Source organism: Gossypium raimondii, chromosome 2, assembly GCF_025698545.1.
Source record: "Gossypium raimondii isolate GPD5lz chromosome 2, ASM2569854v1, whole genome shotgun sequence".
NCBI lineage: Eukaryota > Viridiplantae > Streptophyta > Magnoliopsida > Malvales > Malvaceae > Gossypium > Gossypium raimondii.
Window position 1 is genome coordinate 47,431,987 of NC_068566.1, and position 15,357 is coordinate 47,447,343.

General features: G+C 32.9%; 1 non-coding gene across 1 annotated transcript; it reads right to left on the reverse strand.

Moving 5' to 3' along the window:
* Positions 1 to 5,688: 5,688 nt before the first annotated feature.
* LOC105789311 (protein SIEVE ELEMENT OCCLUSION B) lies at positions 5,689 to 13,662 on the reverse strand. Its single transcript, XR_008193791.1, has 9 exons — positions 13,427 to 13,662; positions 13,216 to 13,320; positions 12,682 to 13,130; positions 12,483 to 12,592; positions 12,036 to 12,172; positions 11,476 to 11,953; positions 11,151 to 11,379; positions 6,798 to 6,805; positions 5,689 to 6,122 (listed from the first exon to the last, which is right to left on the reverse strand). It is a non-coding gene; the product is annotated as a protein SIEVE ELEMENT OCCLUSION B (transcript).
* Positions 13,663 to 15,357: the final 1,695 nt, after the last annotated feature.

The following is a 15,357-nucleotide window of genomic DNA, read 5'->3' on the forward strand; positions in this document are numbered from 1 at the left end:
AATGTATGACCTGAAATGTAGCAGATGAGATTAATTTTTTTTGTATTTTAAATGTCCAATTACTTTTAGTTTAATTTTCTTTAGTTTATTTTAATTTAACCTAATGAATTTCTTTATTTTGGAATTTTAAAACTCTTGTTTTTTTTTTCGATATCCTTTCATTAAGTATAGCTCAAAGCACAATTTTTGCACACAAATTTCTTTTAATAATGACGATGTTTTTATGGAATTGAGGGCTTTGTGAAGACCATGCAGTCCCTCTTAAATTATTCTTACTATTAACAGTTAAAATAATCTTAGTCCCAATGAAAACTAAAATTTGAACATATTGTTTAACGAAATAAAGGAAACTTCAAATAAATGTAATGATTCGTGCCATTAAATTTCGTATCATCTATTGCATATTAGTCATACATTAACTATTTTTGTTCCTTCATAAAAAAACTAAAACTGATAGTCTTTTGGAGTAATTTGTATAACACTTGACAAATTTAAATATCAAATTGAACTAAAAATAATTTAACAGCTAAATTAATAAAATATATCAAATTCAAATACCGAATGTTATATTAATCCTGGGAAAACTTACCTTTACTTTAAAAGCTCTTTTGAGATGGTGACCGACATTTTTATTTGCTTAAATAATGAGGTATAAGTCTCCATTAACAAAAATATTCCCACTTCCAACAAATAATGGAGTGAAACACTTTTGAGAATTGTGGCCAAAAGAACATCCATATGTCTATACCTCCCAAACAAACACTTCCTTTTGCTTTATGTGTGTGTGAGAGATAAGAACAGCACTATACCCAAAGCTCCTTTTTAGCCAACCCCATAAAACATACAAGAAAACCGTGTAAATTTTGATACATTAATCGTTGAGTTGAAATAAAATAGTTGACCATGTTTGTTAGAGTGAATAACATCCGTTCATCCTACCTATTCAATGTTGTCCCCTTATTTACAACAAAAAGAAAATCTCATTCACTTCAATAATTTTCTTTGACTTCCACACGTGTCCTTTTATAAAACAACACTAAATTAAATAAAAATTTATAGATAATGATTCAATTTTTATGTATTATTTTATAGGAGGTGCGGTGTTATTAGTGAAAGCTCCCAAATTGTATATTAATATTGTAATCACGTGTGTTAATCCGTTTTACAATTTAGGCTAAAAGTAGATGCAGTTTTCACAATAATAATTTTATCCTCATGAATGAGTTTTGTCGATATGGTATTTATTGATGATCCCGAAAAGGAAAAAAAGAAAAGTCCATGCTTGGCCTTATTTACATGTGAAAAAAATAAATAAATACAGATTTCAGTACAAATATAGACTTTCAACTAATTTTCTTTTATCAACTTAATGCATTGATTGCAGATTCATGAGTGGTATTACTACATTGTTGAAGTTTATCTATATTTATAAATAATTTAGTAATTTATGTACTGTTTAAATTATGTTTTAATTATTGAACTTTAAAATGTTACAATATAGTTACTAATATTATCAATTTGTTACATTTTGATCGCTAAGTCATTAATTGCCGTTCATGGTGTAACAATAAGATCAAGGGTGAATTCAAAAATATTTTTAACAAGGGTCGAATTTAATTAGAATTTTTCATAGATCAAAATCTATGTTTATTATGTATTAATTTATAACTTTCATCATTTTTAAAGGAATTAAACAGAAATTACTTAGAACCAAAATGTAATTTTATTTTATATGAGGGCCAAGCCCTACCTACCTCTCTTCAATTCCCCCTTGAACAAAAAGCTTTGGAAAAATCAAAATTATTGGATAAGTTTTGGGTAATTGAAAAACCATCTTTTTTTTAAATATATAGATACTAGTTTGCTATCCTTGTTTTGCTTTGGGTAAACATATAATCATTTATACTCATTAGATTAAATTGAAAATCATTTTTTTAAAATCAATTTTTATTAAATTAAATAAAAGATGATTGTGTTAGGCATAAATTATTTTACATCAAATTATGGTTATAGCCTTTTATTATTTTTAAATTTAAAATTTAGTATCTATACTTTTAATATAATTTGATTCTTTCACATAATATCATTAATTAGTTGAAATAGTTGATACCCTTATTTATTTCGGTTAAAATGTTGAGGTCTAATTTTTCTTAAAACACCCATTCTAGCTACATGAAGAAAAATATATTTTGTGTTTGAAAAATGTTTTCAAGAGAAATTAGTGTCATCTTTTTTTATTTTATAGAAATAGCTAAGGATGTTAATTATTTAGATTAACTAATGTCATTTTAAAAGTAAACGACCAAATTACGTCTAATTAAATATAAAGATCAAATCTCAATGTAAACATAGCAGAGAATTTGAAATTATAATTTTACCATTACCTTAGAATGACTACAAAAGTAAAAAAAGAAAAAAGTGATGTCATTGTTAATACAATTAATTAGTACCCTTATTAATTTCGATAGCTAATGTGAATTTTTTTTAAAAAAACACTTAATCCAATTCATCATCTTTTAATTTATTAAGGGCCACAACATAATTTTTCATTTAAGATAGGGTGAATGTCCCTACCTGGTCCCTCTAAATTTACCTGTGTGTTGTATTAAAAAAAATCCTTTTAATGTAAATTGTTGAAAGAAAAATTTTAGTGATGGGGCAGTGAGTATTTTATAAGTGCCAATGTTTATATCTTTTATCAATTTAGCTTTTTTACCTAAATTTAATTATCAATATTTAAAATGAGTAAAACTATTTTTAACGGAAATATGGACTAAAACATTAATTTTTTAATGATATTAGCATGAAAATCACAACCCGCATGGTAGTCCATGCATATTTCATACTGACATGACATTATTTGTCTTCTGTGTTATGCCAATAAATAATTTAAAAATTAAAGAAAAAATTATAAATAGTTCATAAAAAAAAAAGAACAAGCATGAAGTACATGTTAATTGCCACGCTGGCTACTATTTTAAAGACTTAACATTGTAGTCAATATTTCTGTTAAAAAAATTGATTCTTTTTAAAAGATTGAATATTAAAATTAACTTAAAAATAGAACAAAACTCAAATCCAAAAAAAATTAAAAATGATATTATGCACGTTACCTTAATGGTTTTCAATTTCAAAACTTGACTTTAATAGGAGGTAAAAAGAAACAAAATGTCATGTTTGTCCAAATAATTAGTATCTTTATTAAATTTCAGTAATTAACATAAATTTTAAAAAGAATATTTATTCTGACTCATCATCTCAAAATAAATTTTTTGTTAGAATAATATTTTAAAAATAAATTCACATAAAAAATTAGTTGAAGTAGTGAACAATATTAAATATTTAGACTAACTAATAATATTATAAAGTATATTGACAGAGTTAAGTTAAAATTAAATTATAAAATTAAATAGAGTAGAGGATCAAAATTGAAACATTACCATTTTCTTATAATATGAAAAAGTAAAGAGGACGGAACACATGCCAACGCATATGCCTTCCAAGTAAATAAATTTAAATTTATGTATATAAAATTCAAGCAGTAAGTTGATCATCCACGTATTCATCCATGTGTTGTTATTAGGATTAAAATTAAATTATAAATTTTATAAGGTTAAAGTATACATTAATTTATAATATCATCACTTTTTAGACTAATTTTTTCTTTGGGAAGGGACCAAAAGATAATTTTTTATTTGAGAGGGGTCTCTAAATTCGTCCTGCGTTTGTTGGGTGCAGATTTAAAGTTGTATTGTATTATATAAAAAAGATCCTTTTAATGCAAATCGTTGAAATTAGAAAAATTTTAGTGGTGGGGTAGCCAGCACTTTATAAATACTAATATTTTTGATTTTTTAGTTAACTATAATTATTAATATTTTAAAATGAGTAAAATTATTTTTAGTAAAAATATTAATTTTTAAGTAAAATTAAATCATTCGGCACATGAATTCTTGAATTAAATCGTTTTCACATTAATTATTTATCATAAAGCCCTCTGTCCTTTCTTTTATGACAAGTGTCCATACTTTTTTTACATTATTATTCCTTCTAGATCTTATACAAATGGTTAAAATTTTAATTTCGGTCCTTATATTACAATTAAATTTGAAATATAATCTTTATATTTTAATAGAAGAATGTTACAGTGAAAAGTTTAATAGAAGAATTTTAATAGTATTAACAACTGAACCTAAAATTTTAAATTTGAAACGATAATGGCTCAATTAAAATATACACATATTGCAAGCTTTAAATTTTAACTCTATAATTTAACCCAAATAATAACTAACCCAATGCAAAGTGTAGGTTAAGAACCATACTAGTATAAAGTAATTTCAAAGGTTCAAAAAATAATTGTTAAAATGTGAATTATCCTAATCTTATTCTAGAACCTCTTTGCCAAAGATTTGAAATGGTTAAAACATAAAAAATATTATAGCGTTTTGAGTTTAAATCTCATAATAAACGAAGTAAAAATTTCATAATCCGCTTGTATCGTTTTTTTATTCCATCGATAATGGACAAATAATTATTCAACTTCTTAATAATATGATTATTCAATTTTTAAGTTAATGAAGACCACCAAAACAAATGAATATGACTTACATTTTTATTAGGATGTTTGAATTAGATTGGATTAGTTGGATTGGAGATCAATCGGAGTATGAGTGTGGAGAATGGTTTTGAATTTGTTAGATTGGGAATCGATATAAACGGATTGAATCTAAAGTTAAATAAATATAAATTTATGTATATAAAATATTAAATCAATATAAATGTCTGCAAAGTTCCATTGATTGAAATAGCTTCATCTATATCTAAGACGAGTTCGATCCATAGGTTCATTTGTATCTGTGTGTGCAAGTGCGAATCCTGTATTTTTGGGTGGCAAGCTGGTGATGCTTTTATCAACTTATTTGCTTAATGAGATGTGAATCAGGCTCGAGGAGATTATGGAGTCATGTGAGCGTTTGAGTCTTCTCCTATATAGTGCCTTGCAGTTTTATTAATAAAAATTTATTTCATGAGAAAAAAGAAAATAAAAAAATTAAAATTTAATTACAAATTATGTAAGTCTTAATTATATATGTCGACTGATTGATTCTCCATTAGCTTAATACAACCTTATATGAATAGTATTTAAAATTGATACGATGAATAAATAAAATGAAAAAGAGAAATAATTTGTATGTATTATTATCTACGTTAAATGAATTTTATTAAATAGAAAAATAGATGGTTTAGAAATTAATTTAATTTCTTTAAATTATCATTTAATGGATTATAATTACATAATTGAATAAGAAGTGAAATTAAATTATTTAGTTATTAGAGTTTTCTCAACTTTCTTTAAAAATAATTAATAAAATTATATTTTAACTTTTTAAAGGGTGAAATTTAGTATAAGAGAAATCTTTGTGATTCATATCCCGAGACACAGTGAAGAGGATATTAAGGTATTTGAAAGGCACTATTGATGATGGTTTACGATTACAACTTTATTTAAAAGTGAAAGCATAAATCCAAGTGATAAACTTGGGAAACACATTATTTAGCTCGATGGGGGATAATAAAAGAGCCCTAAACATTATTAGAAATCTCACCAACATCACTATGTTGTAGACTCTAGATATGAAAATCATTAATAACTCTAAACAAACATCAAACTATGATGATTGTTATTTTTATTTATTGTATTTTACTTGGTCCCCCCAATAGTAATTTATTTGGCTTTGTTTAGCTCACTCAACACAGCAGCGATACATGAAATACATCTCCATCGGACGTCCACACTCAGCACACTGCACCCTCTCCGGAATCCTGCCACCGTTTCCCGGTAGGATAAGACGAGTGCAGTGATGGTCATCGGTAATCCCGTCCAAATGTTTACGAAATGCTGGGATAAACCCCATTTGCTTCGCAAGCTTTTCCCATTCATCAAAGCTCTTCATGCTGCTAAGCACTTTATCTCCATTGGCTCTCACCATTTCATATGAACCAGTGAAGAACACTGCCCATCCATTTTCACTACCGTCATATGCAAGCATCGTCATCACTTCTTGCTTTATAACGTCGTTTTCAATGGTCTTCCCATGTTGGGTTTTCGAGTACAACATGCTCTCTAATCGGTTTGTTAAGTTTAGTTCCCATGCAAAGGTGGCCATGCACGACATGCAAAGGTGGTCATGCTCGAAAAAATAGCAAAGAAGCGGTGGTGCCATTGTGTGCAAAAGAATCAAGTTTGAAGTCGCCAATCCACTTGTCGTTTTTAGTTCCATTTTGATTGTTTTGTAATCTAGTTCATGTTGAACTAAGTAGGTAAATGTTTTGATATTGATTGGTGAAAAGTCAAGAATGCAAGTTGTACAACCTAATCTTGTAAGTTTCAATGCAAATTAGTGGAGTTAGGTAGTTGATTAGGTGATTACTTGTTTGTTTTACTTGTTGACCAAATATGTAATGGCTTAATGTCTTGTTGTGGGTTAATGAAAATATCAGCTCATTTTTCATTCAATCTTCTTCTCTTTTCTCGTTATTCACTAGTTAGTTTCATTTTCTGCTTTTTGCTTCGAGTTTGTTTCTTCTCCAAGGCTCGAGGCTTGCTATTCAAGCAAGATACAAAATGACTGTTATTGTCTCTTTGTTCCAACAATTGGTATCAGAGCTTCATTCTTAGTGGACCTGTTGTATTAAACTAAGAAAGCTGAATGTCTTCCTCAAGTTTTTCACCAGCAGCCCCACCAGTCTTCAATGGAGATGGCTTCCACATATGGCTGGTCAAGATGAAGACTTACCTGCAGGCCTTTGATCTGTGGGAAGTTGTTAACACAGATGCTGAGCCAGCACCACTGAGGGCTAATCCCACAGTAGCTCAGATAAGGCAGCATGCTGATGAGAGGACCAAAAGGCATAAAGCCATGTCCTGCATCCAGAACTGTGTATCAGATGTCATCTTCACCAGAATTATGGCTGTGAGACTCCAAAAGCAGGCTGGGATAAGCTTAAGGAGGAGTTTCAAGGCACTGAGAGAACAAGGCAACAGCAGCTATTAAATTTGAGAAGGGATTTCGAGAATCTAAAGATGAAGGAAGAAGAAACAGTGAAGCAGTATGCAGACAGAATCATAGCAGTGGTTAACAGTATAAGGCTCCTTGGTGAGCACTTTGATGAGGCAAGAATTGTGGAAAAGGTCCTCTCCACTTTGCCTGAGAGATATGAGGCCAAGATATCCTCCTTAGAGGACTCAAGAGACCTTGCTACCATCTCTTTGACTGAGCTAATCAACACTTTCTATGCTCAGGAACAAAGGAGAGCTAGCAGAGCTGAAGATCACCAGGAAGGTGCATTCAATGCCAAGGCCAGAGAAGCCTCGAGCTTCAAAGCTCCAAGAGGCAAAAGGCCTTGGAAAAACAGGCCTAAGACTGATACTGCAAGGAGTAATGACCAGCCCTGCAGACATTGCAAGAGGCCAGGTCATCCAGAAGACAGATGCTGGTTTAGGCCAGATGCAGTATGCCAACACTGCAAGAAGAAGGGCCATGTTGAAAGGGTCTGTAAAAACAGGAGTAAGCCAAGGCAGAATCAATTTCAGCAGTCAAAGGTTGAAGCTCGAGTAGCTGAGGACAGTAGTGACCAAGAAGAACAGGTCTTTGCTGTTTCCTGCTTAGCTGATGAGAAGAAATGCTCAAAAGGCTGGTTGTTGGACAGTGGTTGCACTAACCACATGTCACCAGATGCCTCCTTGTTTAAAACCTTGGACAGAAGTTATAAAACCAAGGTCAAGGTTGGAAATGGTCAGTTTATAAGGACTGAAGGAAGAGGAGAAGTCTTGATATGTACTCCCACAGCAACAAGATCATTCCAAATGTCTTTGTTGGTGCGAGATTGATGAAACCTTCAAAGATAGCTCAACTGCCGAGAAAGGTTATTCGTTATGTTCAAGGACAAACAATGCCACATTCTTGATCCAAGTGGATCAAGCCTTATGATGATCCACAATGACCGATAAATGCTTTGAGGTTCATGGGCAAATGACTCAAACTCAAAGATACACCTCTGTTGATGACTCCAAGCTTTGGCATCAAAGGCTTGGACATGCCAACTTCAGATCAATGGCTCGAATGGCCAAAGAGGGTTTGGCAGAGAACTTCACCACTCGATGGAGCATGATGATGTATGTGAAGTTTGCGGATGGGGAAACAGCAAGACCGCCATTTCCTACAAATTCACTTTGAGAGCTCTTGAAAGACTGCACTGGTGCACTCGATGTATGTGGCTGATGAGGATCGAATCACTCAAAGAAAAGCAGTATTTCATCCTCTTCATTGATGATCTTACAAGGTTTTGCTGGATTTTCTTCTTAAAACACAAGTCTGAGGTAGCTCAAGTGTTTGTGAAGTTTAAAACTGCTGTAGAGACAGAAACAGGTTGCAAGCTGAAATCGATAAGGACAGACAATGGCACTGAGTACACTTCAGCTCAGTTTCAAGCCATTTGCAATGATGCTGGTATCAAACATCAGCTTACAAATGTCTACACACCTCAGCAGAATGGGGTAGCTGAAAGAAAGAACAGAAGCCTGATGGATATGGCCAGATGTCTCCTGTTTGAAAAGAAACTGCCCAAGACCATGTGGGCTGAGGCAGTAAACACTGCTGTTTACCTTCAGAACAGGCTTCCTACCAAAGCTCTTGCATCCGAGACACCTTTCGAGGCTTGGTTCAGTTTCAAGCCTTCCTTGGCACATCTGAAGGTGTTTGGTTGCCTGTGTTATGCACAAATACCAGCAGCAAAGAGAGACAAGCTCTCTAAAAGGGCTCAACCAGGTGTTCTAGTAGGCTACAGCTCAGTCAAGAAGGGCTACAGGGTTCTGGATCCCTTGACAAACAAAGTCCAGGTGAGCAGAGATGTCATCTTTGATGAAAAAGCTTCTTTGGAATTGGGAGAAAAATGAGCGAAGCGCTTTGAAGACCTAGTGCCTAATCAAGCTGAACTTGAGCAGCTAGGACCTGAAATGGATGTTGATGATGTGCCTGTGAGAGGCACAAGGCCCCTAGATGATATTTATGAAAGGGCACAGGTTGCAATAGCAGAACCTAGCAGTTTTGAAGAGGCTGAGGCAGATGAAGGCTGGAAACTAGCTATGGTCAATGAAATCAACATGATTGAGAAGAACCAGACATGGGAGCTAGTTGATAAACCTGCTGGAAAGAAGACCATTGGAGTAAAATGGGTCTATCGAGTAAAACAGAATGCAGATGGCAGTCTGAACAAGCTAAAAGCCAGGCTTGTTGTCAAAGGATTTAGCCAAAGGTATGGTCTGGACTACCTGGAAACATTTGCACCAGTAGCCAGGCTTGACACAGTTAGAATGATAGTTGCCTTGGCTGCTCAACATCATTGGACCATTCATCAGCTTGATGTTAAGTCTGCATTTCTCAATGGTTTCCTGGAAGAAGAGATCTACATTGAGCAGCCTCAAGGATTTGTGATCACTGGCAAAGAACACATGGTGTACAGACTAAAAAAGGCTTTATATGGCCTGAAACAGGCTCCTCGAGCCTGGTATGCTCGAATTGACTCTTACTTGCTCAGTTTGGAATTTGAGAGAAGTCCCAGTGAACCAACACTGTATGTGAAGAAGAACCAAGTGAAACTCGACATCCTGTCACTCTATGTTGATGATTTATTGGTAAGCTGGAGGAGATAGAAGAATGCTCAAGATTTCAAAATAAAATGATGGAAATGTTTGAAATGTCGATTTAGGCAGAATGAACTACTTCCTTGGAATGGAAGTGAAGCAAACGAAAAGGAATCTTTCTTAGTCGAGTTCTTTTACTATGAAGATCCCGGATAAGTTCTCTATGAAGAACGCAAGCCAACAAGCACACCAATGGTCGTTGGAGTGAAGCTTTCGAGGCAAGGGAGTGGTGAACCAATTTGCGAGACTATGTACAAGAGTCTCATTGGTAGTCTGTTGTATTTGATCGCAACAAGACCCGATATCATGTTTTTGTTAGTGTGCTATCGAGATACATGAATTGCTGCAATGATCAGCACTTTCAAGCGACTAAAAGAGTGCTAAGATACATCAAATGCACCATTGATCATGGTGTATTGTTCAAAAAATTTGAAAACATGAAGCTGATAGGCTATGTTGATAGTGATTGGGCTGGATCGAGTGATGACATGAGGAGCACATCCGGATATGCATTTAGTCTTGGCTCAGGCATGTTTTGCTGGAGTTCTAAGAAACAAAGTCAGGTGGCACAATCAACAGCAGAAGCTGAATATGTTGCTGCTGCATCTGCTGTGAATCAAGCCATATGGCTTAGAAAAATCTTGGCTGATTTAAACCAAAACCAAAAAGAGGCAACAGAGATTTATTGTGACAACAAATCTGCTGTTGCAATTGCAAAAAATCCCATTTTTCATGGTAGAACCAAGCACTTCAACATTAAGTTGCATGTTATAAGGGAGATGGAACAAGCTCATGAAATCGAGCTGATTCATTGCAATTCAGAAGTTCAAATTGCTGATATCTTCACAAAGGCACTCAATGTGTCTAAATTTGTTAAATTCAAAAGGGAATTAGGTGTTACTAGCATGGAAACTAAGGAGGAGTGTTAAGTTTAGTTCCCATGCAAAGGTGGCCATGCACGACATGCAAAGGTGGTCATGCTCGAAGAAATAGCAGCAAGCAGTGGTGCCATTGTGTGCAGCAACTAAAGTTTGAAGCTGCCAATCCACTTGCTGTTTTTAGTTCCATTTTGATTGTTTTGTAATCTAGTTCATGTTGAACTAAGTAGGTAAATGTTTTGATATTGATTGACTGAAAAGTCAGCAATGCAAGTTGTACAACCTAATCTTGTAAGTTTCAATGCAAATTAGTGGAGTTAGGTAGTTGATTAGGTGATTAATTGTTTGTTTTACTTGTTGACTGAAATATGTAATGGCTTAATGTCTTGTTGTGGGTTAATGAAAAATATCAGCTCATTTTTCATTCAATCTTCTTCTCTCTTTTCTGTTATTCACTAGCTAGTTTCATTTTCTGTTTTTGCTTCTGAGTTTGTTTCTTCTCCAAGGCTCGAGGCTTGCTATTCAAGCAAGATACAAAACAGCCTGTTATTGTCTCTTTGTTCCAACACGGTTCCAAAAGAACCACACGTTGTCATCTTCCCAAGCGTGGCTAAGTTGCTTCTCTTTGATTAGACCAGTAATCTTTTTCACTCGTTCCTTTGCATTGTTTTTTCCAACATAAACCATTTCTAAGCCAATGTCGAGAGCCTTTGCAACCTCTTTTGTTGCGGTAGTGAAACTTTCGATCCATTCCATTTGCACACCACCATAAAAACATACCACTTTCTGTTGGCTCACCTGATTATATAAGAAACCATGCAAAACCATGAATAAATTAAGCACATTAATTTATATACATATGTATATTAAAGTTATGAGGAGATGTTCATATACCCAAGTAGGTAAGTTGGGCTCAAGGCGATCAACGAGAAGCTCAAGGGTCCAAGCTTCAGCTTTCCAAAAACTTTCTTCTTTTCAACGCTAAATGGGAAAGTGAATTTCCCCATATCCACATCATGTTGAGTGCATTTGGGCATAAAACCTTTCCTTGTGGATCCAATGTCACCGCAATTGGTTTCTTAACGAAACCCCATACTTCCATTATGTATTTAATCACTGCTGGTTCAATGGCAAAAGGATGTTTCACAGTATACCATGACATAATTGATTTCAAGCTCAAAAACTTTTGTTCGAAACCATCATTCCAAGTTGATCTGTCCACAATTGGGAGCCATAGAATCTCATAGTTAAGCTCAGATGATACCCTTTCACCTTTGTAAAGAGCCTCAAGAACTCGAATCTCCTCATGGGAGATGTCAAGATCTGAAATGAGCAATAAAACATGCTTTCTTCTCAAGACATCGATAAGAACCTGCTAAATTTAAATGAAGTTAATATACGGTCCAATCAATTTAAAAACAGGGTTGAAACTTGGAACATGGAATTAAATCAACCTCGGTCTTGTCTGGATTCATGAGATAACAAGTCTCTTCCTTGCGGAAGATTTTTAGGAGAATCTTCAAGTTGTCCATTTGAGGTGTTTCAATAGTACGCTTGAAGTCTTCAAAAGCTTCCATTAGCTTCTTCTCATCTGCATCTCATTATCATTATGTTTATATAAATATAAGGTAAAAGTACTATTGAGGCTCTTATATTAAGAGTTAGATTATATTTTGCCCTCTTTATTTATAAAATTGACAAATTAGTCTTTATATATTAGATCGAAGAGCAATATAATTTTTCTTGTTAAAAATTTTATCAATTTCTATCGTATATAAATTAATTTGCTCACTTTTTGAATATAAAAGGCAAGATGCAATCATAGTATAAGTGATCCATGGCAATTTTAGTATATATACATATATGATTTATATTTCTAGAGTTCTCTAGGATGGACTCACCAATGCGCTGATAACAAAGACGTAATAGACTTTGAAGGTGTTCATGTATGCTACTAACTTTATGTGCCAAGCTTGATAGCTCCCATGCCTCCGAAGTCGATGTAATGAACCAGAACCAAAAACAAAAAATGATTTGATTATTGATAAATTTGGTCATCATATTGTGTCATTGAGAGCACGTAAAGAATTCATCTCTCACTCGTGTCTCATCCCTACAAGACCCGTAATCTGTGCAGCACAAGCGACGACACTCCAAATGATCCAGTAGGTAGCAGTGGGGATATGAGCCATGGCAGTCGACAATGGTGGTACATCGATCGAAATAAACTCAGAAGGTAGCTCAGTGAACTCAACAATGCATTTGGTTACATCAATCATTGCATTGATGAGCTTGTGAAGTGCATCAAAGTGGGGTTTCAATGTTGGGGAATGCTCTAAAAGGTCGGGTAATTGCTTGAGGAGAGCCACGGATTTGGCCAAGGAGTTGGAAGTGCAAAGCTGAACGATCAGCCAAAATTCCCCAAAATTCACTGCGAAAGCAGCTAATGTTAGCACCACTTTTGCATCCCACGAATAGCTTGAAAGCATGTTGAGAATCCCCATTGTTGTTGCATGAACATCCCCTCCTCCTGAACACTTGCATGATACCTACAAAACATCAAATGTTACTATCGTCATTTTTCGGTTTCGAAAAAGATCGACATTCTGAAAGAAAAGAGAACAGCGGAATAACCTCGCAGCAGATTTTGTGTACGATATAAGCCAATGCATCAAGTGCACCACCAACGGCAGACGAGTTCTTACGATCATCGAGAGCATCGATGTGTCCCGTTCCACCCTACCAGACAATAACAGAAAACAAAAGCCAAATTACTATTGTCTTGAAAATCTTTCTATTTTCATGAATATAAACATCATGAAATCATAAGGTTATCAAAATTTACATTCATAGCATGATCAACGTTGGGAATGATATGATGCAACACATTTTCAATGACTTGGAGAATTGGTTTAACATCAACAACACGACCATCGGGAGCATGACTCGACTGAATTTGCTTCATCATTGCACCGTCATCGGATGTTACGAACATCCGACGCTCATTCCTCACCAGTTGCTGGGATTTAGAAGCCAGTGATGAGAGTGAGAGTGAGATAGGGGCAGCCATTGTTGAATATATGAAAGTATTACTATTTTTTGATGTTTGATATGTGATGTGTTTAGTAAGCATTGTAGGGTTTATATAATGACGGGAATATGCAATGGGGAGGGTGCTCTTTGTCTCGTTGTATTAGCCGTCCTCCTCATCTTTTTGTATTTTTTTTAATATTAATCTCGTTAGTATATATGTTGTTATATATAATATCTACAACTACTCATAACTCTTTTCAACCATTAAATAGGAGGATAATGCGCTCAAAGTAATCGAACTCACATCCTCCTATACTAGCAACATATATATATTTATAAATAAATATACAATGTTGAAATAAATTTGTAAAATATAATAATTGTAATTGTAACGCATCACATCTCCTAATTCACTATTAAGAACAAATATATATAGTTTTAATTATTCTTAAGTTTTATTTAAGAAAAAAAGTTTAAATTAATTAAAATAATAAAACAAATAGTAAATTGATTCAAAATTTAAGGCTACGCCCGCAATCTAAAATAATTTAAGGAATAAATCATAATGGAATTACATCTTATATTACAACATCTTAAATTATGAAATGACTGAAACATTAAATTTTAAACATCGTAAACTTATTATAAAATGAGGTGACATTCGATTAACCAACTCCAAAATGGTTGTTTCCATTGCTTGGGACCCCAAAGTTAAGATGACAGTATTGTTAAATTGGCCTTCTCTCGTAATTATTGTTGTTTGGTTACTTTAAATGGTTGGTTTTTTCCATATCAATAAAAAAACAAAATAATTTACCTTTTTTGTTAGAGTGAATAACATCTGTTCACACTAGGTGTTTTTTAACATCACCATAGTTAATTTTTAGATAAGTTACGCCTAAAGTCATTAAACTATTAATAAATTTATATTTTGGTCACTTAATTTTAAAAATTATAAAAGTTATTGAACTATTTTATTTTTAAATACTATAAATTCATATAAAAATTTTGTTTCGTGTTCGTGCTATTTTCTATTAAAATTATAATACTTTAATATAATAATTATTTTTATTGATATTAATATATTTTATATTTGTATTGTGTTTATGTTTTATGTTTAAAGAATATGTTCATATATATTTTTATTGTATATTTGCATAATGTATTATTAGATCATGCGATGCTTACAATGTGGTAAAAAAAGTATGAAATAAAACATCTATACTATACATAATGCTTTTAAATGAGTTGGTATCACTCGTTAATCCGGTTCCAACTCAAATGTAAATTTATTAAAAGGACCATTTATTTTACAAAACATATATTATTTTGAGGGTATTTATGTGATTTTATATTTTGATAAAATTAGAAAATTATATGTATATAATGGGGTTTGAACCCTAAAAATTTTATTATCGTCTCTCTTAATTTTATCATTTCAATCGAAGCTTATATTTAATTTTTAAATCAATTTTTAATAAATTTATTTACATAATTGTCTTCACCCACATAGTGGGTGTGCCATAATATTGTATTTAAAAGTTCATACAAAATTTTAAAATTTAATCATCATGATTTCAAATCTTATTATGTTTAAGTTTTTATTATTTATAAAAGACAAAAACACTCTCGTAATAATATAACTTGCTCGGTACATAAAAAGATATTTTGGTAATTTCACAACTGAGTTGTTGGTCGGTTGACTTGTAATACTAACTCAATTAAGAGCCTAATATAAGTATA